The 11,680-nt window shown below is 39.3% G+C and overlaps 1 protein-coding gene across 2 annotated transcripts in view; it reads right to left on the minus strand.

Moving 5' to 3' along the window:
• The window catches only part of LOC137286953 (four-jointed box protein 1-like), a 50,879-nt gene extending 40,562 nt beyond the window's left edge, over positions 1-10,317 (minus strand). Inside the window, exon 1 of one of the 2 annotated variants that reach the window (XM_067818999.1) lies at positions 10,189-10,317. The gene's annotated coding sequence lies outside the window, so the exon portion shown is untranslated. The remainder of the gene's footprint in view (positions 1-10,188) is intronic. The other variant, XM_067819001.1, reaches the window with a different exon arrangement.
• Between the last annotated feature and the right edge of the window lie 1,363 nt (positions 10,318-11,680).

Genomic DNA, 11,680 nt, shown 5'->3' on the forward strand with positions numbered 1-11,680 from the left:
GAAGCGTGGTGAGAGCTTCTGTCCAGGTAAATCCCCATAGATAGCCAGAAACAAATAGTCTCACGTGGCACAGCGCGCGGTCAGTCCAAGAAAGCCACCCTTTAGTCTCTGACCAGCGGTTATTCTTTACCTGTGTCCAGCTGTTACCAACAGAGTATCATATACCCTACACATACCCTCAGGTGAGTATGAGACGGGTCAAGGGGCCAAGGCAAGCTTTAATTAATTTTCACGGTTGGAATGACATTTGATATTCCTTGTAAACATTTGGAATTCATGAATGGCATCTAATGAATAGTGGGTTAAGATTGGATTATTTGTCTGAAAGAAGGATGAATGAAATTAGAAGGTTGTTTAGATTTCAAAACAGGAACTTGATTTCACGCCATGTTTGTTGACTTGGGCAGGTGTGATTGAGAATGTGGGGAATATAAAGAACACTGTGAAATTTAGAAGCATGTCATTCAGCACAAAGTAACATAAAACGGAGACCAGTTTCACAAAGTTAGGCGTATTATCCTTATGTTGTTTTACCCTCTTACTGAATGAGTTAGTGAGTTGTATTAAACGTGGTTTTTTTTCAGTTATATCACGCAAGTCAGCTTAATGTCTGAGGAAAAGCCAAACAAAAACATGGTTCCGTGAACAAAGCGTTCGTAAAGTTACGACCTGTCGTAACTCTATATTTCATCAAGGGTTACGATCGTAGTGTCGCTACCAACGTTTGGTAGGTGGGAACTCAAGTCTTGAACCCACTAGCACATGTTGGTACTAACAAACCAAGAAACAGTAACAGACGAACCAACATTTCAAGCAACGGTCATGGGCTTATGGCGTATCGCTACAGAGCTAACTGCGGTGCCTTTAACGACTGGGCCACCCGTGTCTAAATGCCCAATGATACCGCTGACATGTGGGCGTTATTCGTCCAAGTTATAACCAGTTTATGTCCCATGCTGCTGATTATTCCTTAACCACTGACGAACGTTTTTCACACAGCCCTTTAGGCTAGAGTATATATTTCCTCAATAATTTAGACACGAGCTAGGACCAATGTCATAAAATTCAAACCGTTTCGTGTTTAGGACAGGTTAATGAAGTCTGTACCTCTCGGTGTACACCCCGTTTTCCTGACCCCCAGCGACTGCTCTCTGGTCACCTGAATCCACCATCCGTTTACCTGTCAGGTTTATTGCGGCCACGACTGAGCAACACCTCACCTGCCGAGACAACGCTTTGATCATACCGCCTCAGGTAACAGTTCGGGAACCTATGACTTCGCATTAGCCTTTAAACAGTGTAATAAACTAGCTCATTGGGTCTGTAGAGAAACGACATATATTTTATGGAACCGTTATCTCAAAAATAAGGTCAGTGGTGGGGAGGGTGACCCGTGGTTTTATATATGGCACAGAATAGGAAATGTCTTAGCCATGGTTTTGTTAGAGAAATGACTGGATATAACGGTTCATTGTTTGTTTATGTTCGTTCTTCTATCAACCCATCACACGTCCATCTGTGGTTATAGATAACGATATAGTTCCTTGCTTTTGGATTCATAAATCTCATTTCCCATGTTTTGTTTTTCTCCAGTGTTGTTTGAAATTGTATTGTAACGATTTCATTCACTCACTCTCTGATTCGACCCGTGAAGGTCCCAGGGTAGAATAGGCCTTCAGCAACCCATGCTTGTCATAAAAAGCGACTATGCGTGTCGTAAGATGCTACTAACGGGATCGGGTGGTCAGACTCGCTGACTTGGTTGACACAAGTCATCGGGTCCCAACAGCGCAGATCGATGCTCGTGTTGTTGATGACTGGATTGTCTGGTCCAGACTCAGTTATTTACAGACCGTCGCCATTTAACTGGAATATTGATGAGTGCGGCGTAAACTAAACTCGCTCACTCACTCACTCTCTGAGTAGGTTTCCCTCAAGCGACCCAAAATACATTCCCTTGTCTACGCAGCATGCATCACAAACGACCACTGTTGGGTTTTTTTTTGCAGCGTTTTCCTTCGAAAACACTAAACGTTTAATCCTTTCACGCGGTTTTAACCACTCAAATCTTGCACCGCACAAGAGGACATTTGCTCCCAATTCAAATACACATATACACTTATTCTGTGGCGTATTTGAACAGGAATTTGCATATACACAAGGCTGACATTTACGGAGGGGATGTTATGTAAAGGTCAAGCACTCCCTCACTTCACTCTCTGATCCTGACACTGGTAATACTACAGTGTTACAACAGTTTACTACAGGTGTGCACCACTAGTTAGTGTCACTGAAGTGACAGCCGTGTCCACTTTGTTTGGGATGTTCAACTTATGACAGAACGCTGAATATCAGAACTATATGAATCAATGAAATTCCTCAACTCAGTCTGGCAGAAATATATACGTTTCGTTCAGTTCCATCTTTAATTTGAAATGAAATACTTTTAAAATTAATTGTAGAGCTTAAAATCTGTAGAAACGTATATTAATGCTGATTTGAAAAAAAAACATGCAGGAACTTATTGATATATAAATCAACCTAACTAAAATAAATAAATAAATAAATAAATAAATAAATAAATAAATAAATAAAACGATAATTATCATAATTTAGACGTTCCTTAACACGTTTATAAAATATTTCAAATTTCATTCTGATACTGTTTTATAAACGCTTAATTTCAGCTAACAGACTCTTGACAAATGACACACTGCCTATGAGTGATCCATGTCACAGCTACATTAATGTTAATCTCTTTTCTCAGATCCTGGGGGTGTACATATATAACTTGATTTCCTCCAGGTGACGGTGGATCCCTGCCAGCCAATTAAAGACATTATGCCTTTTAATGTGTGCACGATCTGGCCATAATTCGTCCTATTGTCACCCCTTCAAACCTTCAAGTGGTCTCGTGACGAGAACTCGTGGTAGCCGATTTGGTTCATGGACTAAGATAGCGCAGATAAGGCACTCGCCGAGGTATTCAAATCTCCCTCGAGGGCTGCAGATTGTCACATTTGGAGGACACAAATAGTTTTATATACTAAGACGCTCACACTTATATATTATCGGGTCCATACCTTGTTGGGGCCTTATAATCATGGCACACGACTTCCTTCCGGAAAATAACGGTCACACCCGAGTGGTTCCGAATGTAAGGACTGATACGTGACGTAGATGGTGATGATCGGAATACACCAGGAGGCAATGCACAGTATATTTCATGGGGGAGAAATGGTAGTTATGGCAATGAAACGTACCACGTGGTGAGAATGCTGAACTAGGATCCGGTTTAAATTAAATCTAAAATAAAACGGTGCCACTACAATGACGCCCGAAAACAGGACAATTACCGGGAATATTCAAGAAAGAAAGAAGAAATACCAAATTGGGCACTGCAAGTCCTGAATGAAGCTTCATAAAAGAAAAACACCTAAACCGCTAACCTAGCCAAAGTTTCAAGGCTAACATAAGCATATTCGTGACAGTTATATTTGAGATTACGCTTTCTCGGTAAAGCACAAATATATAGTATTTGATGGGTTGAGTCCCATCCACGACCTGAACACACACCCTCAGAGTCAGGCATCAGATCGTCAGCAAACAAAGTCAGCCATCTAACCCACCCAGTCACCGCAGTTTCCACAACCACTGGCTGACTTTGTGTACTGGCGATCAGATGCCCGACACTTAGAAGTACGGTTTGAATCCTGATTGGAACTGATGTGTGACGTATTACAATTGGTTACTTTGCAAATGGCACCGTATATTCAGAAAAAAAATTCACACTGAGAGCTACTACTAAGACATCAAGCAACGACACGTGGAAGATCATGAATGGAAAAGTGTGATGGATGTCACCCTTTGGCTACTATGAATGACACAGAAGTATTCCACTGATATGTAATCCGTCACACTAAAAATGCACCAGGACTCTCGGCGAACATAAATATGTTTTTGAATCTTCCCCGGTGACAGTAATTAAACCCACATTCCAGGCATCATTGAAGTTCAAGCATTAAATGAGTGACGAGGTCGACTCGACAGCTTACAGGTACATAACAGTGTCATTCGGACGAGACGGAGATACGCAAGCTCGCGTACTGGCTTGTGAATGTCGCGGAATACAGCCGCAAGGGAAATGTGAGAAATGTATAACATCTGACTCTGTTATATCCAGATAGCATCGAACACGGTTAGATTATCATAAAATTGCAATGTATTTATTACAAAGGAAAATCCGACTAAGGGAACGAAATATATGTACTACACTTCTTTCTAAGCCGCAGGGAAGCTATCATCTTTTCTTTCATATACAAACACTGTTCTTGTCTCCAGATAGACTGGGATTTTAAAAATAAAGGCATAAAAGCACCGTTACGTAGTTTTTTCTTCAATCAAAAGTAACATTATCGTCAATAATATGCACTGCCATTTTAAAAGAAGTATCAGTTTGGTCCAATGAGAAAGATAATTGGCAATATGTATAAAATACTGGCTGTTTGTTTGAAATGACCGCCGACTTTAATATAATCGACAGATGATACATGTATATGCAATTTTTCCTTATTTCTCAATTGCTATTTTATCTTATATTGGTACGATAAATCAACACACTCTCAGATTTCTACTAACAACACACGATCTGCGAAATTTTGTTAATAAGCACCCCTTTACAACAATTCACGGCTATCGATGATTGATTTTATTTCCTAAGCATTGATATTGAGTAAATCTAGAAACTCATTCACTAGGGTCGGTGTCGTCTGGATTAACCAGGTTACATTTAATATATACTCATGGAAACAAATAAGGGAACAAATTAAAATACAAGTGGTCCTTTACTCTTTTCCACTTTTCTTCACAAGGTATGTTTTGGACTGTGGGTGAAAATCTGGAAATAAAGGAACATTTAATTACACTTTCATGTGTTCCCTTATTTGTATTCATGAGTATATACATGTATAGGTGACGTGACGTTAATATTGTCATCGTGTCCATTCACTCAGACCTTTCCACCAGGCAATAAAACCGTTATGAAATATGACGGCAAAAACTATACACAATATAAGCTACGGATAATCCCCAACCGGGGGTTTGCACATCTCGGGACAACTCGGGAGATAAGGGTAAGACATAGTCGTTTGAAGCGTGGGTTCTGGGCAACACTGCAGGACCTGGCACTTCCCTCCTCTCCCACCCAACACCCAACCCCCCACCCGCTGTAGGGAGGGGTGGGGGTCACTGACAGGGGGACGCGCTTGGAATATCCTCCACAAACGAACACTGACAAAGCTGCCACAAGGTGCGAAAGGTGACAATGCCCTGTGAAATGCTGTCATGAGGATATGGTATTCAGTTGCCATCGAACAAAGAAAGGGTACTTGCGAATGACCTGTGAAACTGAATTAGCTTTTCATATTTTTTTCTGATATTTCGTTTCCTGTGATGATTTATTCTACCCATAGATTGATCCGTCTGGTTTGTCCCGGGGGTTGTATGAAAGTGACACTAATGCATTACATTTGTAGCCTCTGATATGCCTCCAACATAATAGACTACTAAAAGTTTACCTTGGTACAGTGGTATTCGGAGTATGTGCCTCTTGACGGTTTTATGAACGAAATATATACACACTTATCAAATATATTCACTTATGACATAATTTCAGTACTCCTTGGTGTGAATCGAAAACAACACGTGTCATAAAACCATCGGAACAGATCGAAACAGGATCATATTATTGATTTTAATACTATATACGGACATCGTCGATTGAATAGGATTCGATTTAACGTTATGACGAGTAATATGATTCGGAGTAACTTGTTTACTCCACCTCAAATCACTGATTGTCAACATGTTTGATTAGTTATAATCCAGGTAGGTATAAACGTTATATGTAATTAAACGAATGTTCACCAAGCAGTTACACCTCAAAACCATCTAAAACCTGTTTTTGATTTAACAAGGATGGTGTTTTCAAGAGAACAAATAACATTTATGGAATAAAACCGTGAAATTCATTCATCTATGCCGAAAATACCAACATCACGTTTTTCCCACCACCGGACCATCATTAGAAATATTCGGAATGAATCACACAAAACAGGGCAAAGCCTTCCATGTTTCCCCGTTGACAAGTTGCCCCTCTCTACATTCCCCACCAACGATCTAAATGTTTCAAACCCACTCTGTTGGTGCACAGAGATAGCGTAGGGGTGTCAGACAAGGAGGCTTCTACTCCCCTTTCCGCTATGATATTATTCTGAACACTCGCACAGGACACGGGGCATTTGGGTGTGGAGAGCTATTGATTTGCAAATTAATTTCTTGATATAAATGTTATATTAAGAACCAATATCTTTGATGTATGGCATGAGATGTTCATTCAGCCGATTTCGGTATGAAGTTTGGTGATGAAAACCTTAACGTGACGTTGCGGTTGAGGGGCTAGTTGACCTGTAGTGTGTACCGTGAATTAACTATGCACAAAACACGTATTCACAGTTCATCATCTTCTGTACGTCAATACGTAGACAGACAGATTTGTCATCGCTTCCCTAACGATTTTAACCAACCAACACACGCACACACACAAACACACACACAAACACACACAAACACACACACACACACCAACTGAAAAAGCTCTTAGGTTTTGATCAGTCGTATTTCGCAAATTAATAATAAACGGAAAATAATTATATGAAGAGTGGAAATGTACCGAATGTCATTCATATTTGTGAAAGACATTGATTCAGATCACATTGTCATCACCTGAAAGGTTTAGTGACTAATTAGTTACATGAAAGTTCCTAAAGTCATTAGTTGGATAATTATGACGACTATTATGAATAAGTACATACACAACAAAACATACATTCATTAGTCCTTATATAGAAGTGGGATTAATTAGGAAGAAAAATATGTTTAAAACGTCTGTACGAAATATAAAGTTTTTGTTGAAAGGGACGTCTGGCATAGTCATCATGTACCCGTTGTGTGAATGATAAAAAAATATGATAAAGAATTGTTATTCAAAATACTCTATGTCATAACTTGATACGGATTTTGAAGATGTCAGCTTCATGATCTATATCTTTTATATTCATTATTAAGTATTTGAGTGTATCCAAAGAAACATCTGTGCTAATCAAACACACTAGTCAATGTGACCTCTACCTGGACAACGTGCATGGACTGACCTTGACCACAGCACTATTCACTACCAACTATCCATAGCGTGACTCGCCGCCCTTTCTGACATCCATGGTAACCTTAAATAATCTCGTCAAAATGTCACAGTGTATTTTGACACTTGAATGACTCTATTTGTGTGGCTCGTTACCTTAAAAAACCTCCCCAGAGCCATGTCGTGACATAAATTTAGTTACCGTGATGTCCGTTAAACAAAGCCGTGACACCTCAGTGTAGGTATCAGTATGTAAAAAGTCTGAATATGATGCCTTGTTGTCATGTTTCAGACATCCACGATTCATAGTGATAAACATCAGTTGCTCAGTAGGCCTGAGAGTTGATGTCGACATATGGTGAAAAACTGTAATATAGATCAAATGCATTGAAATGGTGTTTGGTGTTGAGCAGTAAAATGCAGAATTAATAGTTACAGTGTATTGTTACATTATTGTGAACTGAAGGGTATATACATGTATCTTGTTAGGTATTTACATCTCTCTCTGTCTGTCTCTCTCTCTCTCTCTCTCTCTCACACACACACACTCTCTCTCTCTCTCTCATACTGCCCTGTCTTTGCTATCTCTTTAATACAATCATCGTTAATTATCTTCACTATATAGATCCCACTTCTTCCTCCCCACACTCTCTCATTCCTTCTCTCCATCTCTATCTTGCTTTAACTCATTTTCCCTGTATGTTTTACCCTCCCCTTCTCTCACTTCCCACCTCGCAAAGAATTCCAATCAATTATCCAAATTTCTATTTTCTCCGAACAAAAACCGGCATCACTTGATGCCTAATAAATAAACGCCATATAAATAAATAAAAACATTTCAAATCATCACTCCAATTAAAATATTACCAGACAAATCGGATTAAGCAGACCGACAATGCGTTAATCTTCTCAATACGAAAGTATCATTTGGTCGACGATGTCGCAAGCCTGCCTCTAGGTCGCCGTTACGCCTTCAAGAATGTTGACAAAGACGTCAATGCAGGATGATCTAGGGCACCTTGACAAACACACTGATCGTCAACAAGCAGGGGGAGAGACAAGCTGCAGACAAATACCCACTGCCTCAAGTCGATACATTGTGTTACAGAACTGCAGCTTTAGGCCATGGTTTCAGACCGAACTCACAGCAAAGCTAAACATTAGGAACAGTCTCTACGTTGCTATCTGATGCTGTCTTCTGTTCTTGAGAACCTAGCCATCAAACTAACAAATGATGGACGTGGAAGATAAAAGTGATCAAATCTGGTTTAACTCGTAATATTTCTTTTACAATTTGCAATAAAAATGGTTAGTTTGTTATGTTATTTCAGACTGAAACCTCGAGTAAGATTACTAGAAATAGTGGAATGAAATGACATCTTGAAACGACAGTAAACATTTTGATATCATATGAGAATTAAAAAACCCAGAAATATATTAAGATCCGTGTTTGAAAAGGATTTAACGATATATTCAACAATAAACGTTTTGGTAGCATGGGAAACGTGCGCTATGAAGTTAAGAACCTTTTACACAAACGTCATATTTCACAATCTGACAAGGACAAGCCATTTCAATAAGAAAGAGAAGAAAACATTAAGTGTCATTTAATACATATTAACATAACCTCGCCTTAGTTACGTCCTTGGCAGGTATCAAATGAGCCATTAAAACACGTCACTCGTGATCTACAGTGTCACGACAGTGGATCAGCATCTGGGTGCAATGTGTTCCCTACGGCTAAACTGTACATCTACGTACGAAAAGTTACACACAAAGGCAATTTTAAAAGAATTTTATAATAATGGTTTCTATGTTCTGCCGAGGTTTACGTTTACACCGGGAAAATTGTTGTTTAATATCACTTTTATGTCCTCATACTGTAAGCTAGATGAAATGTCTTGTCTTTAAAGATCAAAGATTCAAGTAAAGAATTTAGAGTTCGGGTGGGCTGATAACAGATATGTGAAACAATCTTGTTTTATAATTGTTAATATGATGGCAGGGACTTCAGTTTGACTGACGTACACACATGAGCCAGCTGGAGTGATTGGCGTGTTATGTACATGTAGTTAGCTTTCCATAATGTCCTCACATTGAAATCGACATGGTGAAATATGTATGACGTTAGTGCAGTGTTTCAATCTAAAGTGTACTTAAGCATAGGAGATGGCTTTTAGGACTAACCCTAAGTGTCACCTCTCACGCAATGGCACTACTTGAACACATTAAAATTGCCACTAATATGTATTTTATGGCCTGGAACGCTGTTTCAAATGGCTTGCATAGTTTAGGCGTGATTTTATATACAGCAGAGACCAAATTCACAATTTAAAGTATTTAGACGCACTTCAAAGAAAAACAGACTGCAAGAGATACGATCCACGTGTAGAATTTTTGTAGGTTTGATAATGAAGGATTTGAACCGCGAGGAACATTATCGCAGTGTATAGCGATATGTTTCAATGTTAACGACAGGGTTGCACAGATGAGTGTCAGAGGGTTCATGAGACTGGGTTTAGTAGGGCTCTGTCACAGACTCCGGGAGATTATGCAGTGAACTGTATCCAAGGGTACAGTCTCCGGTGGGATGGTGGGTCATCCCGTAATCTTTGCCACAAACATAAAGCCCCTCCCTATTCAATGCCCCCGAGAAGACACAACCCTTAATTAACAACGAATCTACCATACCAAACTCAAAATTCCTGATAGCGATCATTGAACTGTTCTGTTATCGCTTTGCGTTTAAGTACGACGAGCTGTGAAATATAACTACAAAGTATGTTTGAGTAAGTTATTAAATTAGGATGATAATACTGTTCCAGTGAAACGGACATCGGATTTGTTTACCTTTCAGGTGAGCGAAGTAGGGGAAGCGTGTTATCATATCTATACGTTTGACAGGTGCTACAGGTGAGAATCTACCTTGGCTGACCATTACAACTGAAACATACAAGAGCACTGACAGAGGACAGTTAGAATCAACTTACCTGTCCTTTGTAATGCATGTCAACATATATCCCCGACTCCACGAACATGTGCAGTAGTTAGTCTGTGTCCTCACTGTGACACATATACCGCGGTGTATGCTCCGACCGTGTCGCTAGAGGGCGCAGTGTGCGCATGCTCACAAAACCTCCACGGTTGAAGAAAGGTGTTCGGTCTCAAGCTATCGATTCAAACCAAAGGACCTCTCAGTTTTATTTTTGCATGAGAATACAATCTGAAACAGGCTGTCAATCCAACGTTTTGTTCATATCCATGCAAACATCGTGATATGATTTAGCTCTGGGCCATGAAGACGGTTATTGTCTGTTTGAGTTGAAGAAATGTTTCGTTGCGCGTTGCATCAAGTTCTGTTGCCGTCGTGTACATTGTCGAGATTGCCTTCGTATGCCTTTCAAATAAGACACTTCTCATGGTTACAAGGAGCAGTAATGTCAATTAGTGAAATCGATAAGTAATGATGACATGATTGAAATAGACAAAGGTAATCAATAGCAGTAAAAATACGTAAGCGATGGCACCCAGTACGTTGTATACTTCGTTACATATGTGAAATTGATTAATGACAGTGCAATGTATTGCCTGATGCAAGGACGGCCGTACTAGAAAGGAAACATTAAATTGAATATACACCTATTAACATCACATCTCGTATAGTCTATACTAGCAAAGCATGTTTACAGTTGTGAGGTAACGGGTATTGAGTAAATATGAATTGCCAGTAAATGGAATTTTGAATGATTGATATCCAATTTGACTGATTGTTATCGACTATGACAACAAAGTTTGCATGTTTTAATCGATTTTCAAATGTCAGCAAGTACATCACCATGGCACAGACTAGGCAGAAGAAGGAAGGCTATAATTGATAATTATATGATACAGTTCCTTAAATCGCGTTAATGGCTTTTTTGCAGATCAGAATTTCAGTATACAGAGAAACCCTATTTATAAGGAAACCTTGTCTTACGGACTATTGTTGGTGGTAATAGATAAATAAGATTACAGAGATGTTTTATGTCCTTGTCACTGAAAACAAAGCGGGATAATTTCAGTAAACAGGGAAACCTCTTTGATACAGACACCCCGTTTTACGGACTATTACAAACAGTAATATCTACATACGATTACAGGAATATTTTACCTGAGTCATCAAACGATTCGGACATATGTGGTTCTCACCGAAAACAAGATGGGATAATTTCTATATACATTGAAACCCCATTAATACAGACACCTCGTCGTGCGGACAATATCATATGAAGGGATGCATGATATGATATACAGGGGAATTTACTCCGAGTCAATAAATGAATTAGACATGAGGTGTTGTTGAAAACACGAAGAGAAACCCCATGATTTAAATAACGCTAGTAAGGCAAGTATACCTTACCTACATACATCTAATTATTTTTCCGGGCACATTGCTTGCCGTACAGTTGAGTTTCCACAATCATATATTTCACAGAATGGGGA

The sequence above is a fragment of the Haliotis asinina genome, chromosome 6, assembly GCF_037392515.1.
Source record: "Haliotis asinina isolate JCU_RB_2024 chromosome 6, JCU_Hal_asi_v2, whole genome shotgun sequence".
In the NCBI taxonomy this organism is placed as follows: Eukaryota; Metazoa; Mollusca; class Gastropoda; order Lepetellida; family Haliotidae; genus Haliotis; species Haliotis asinina.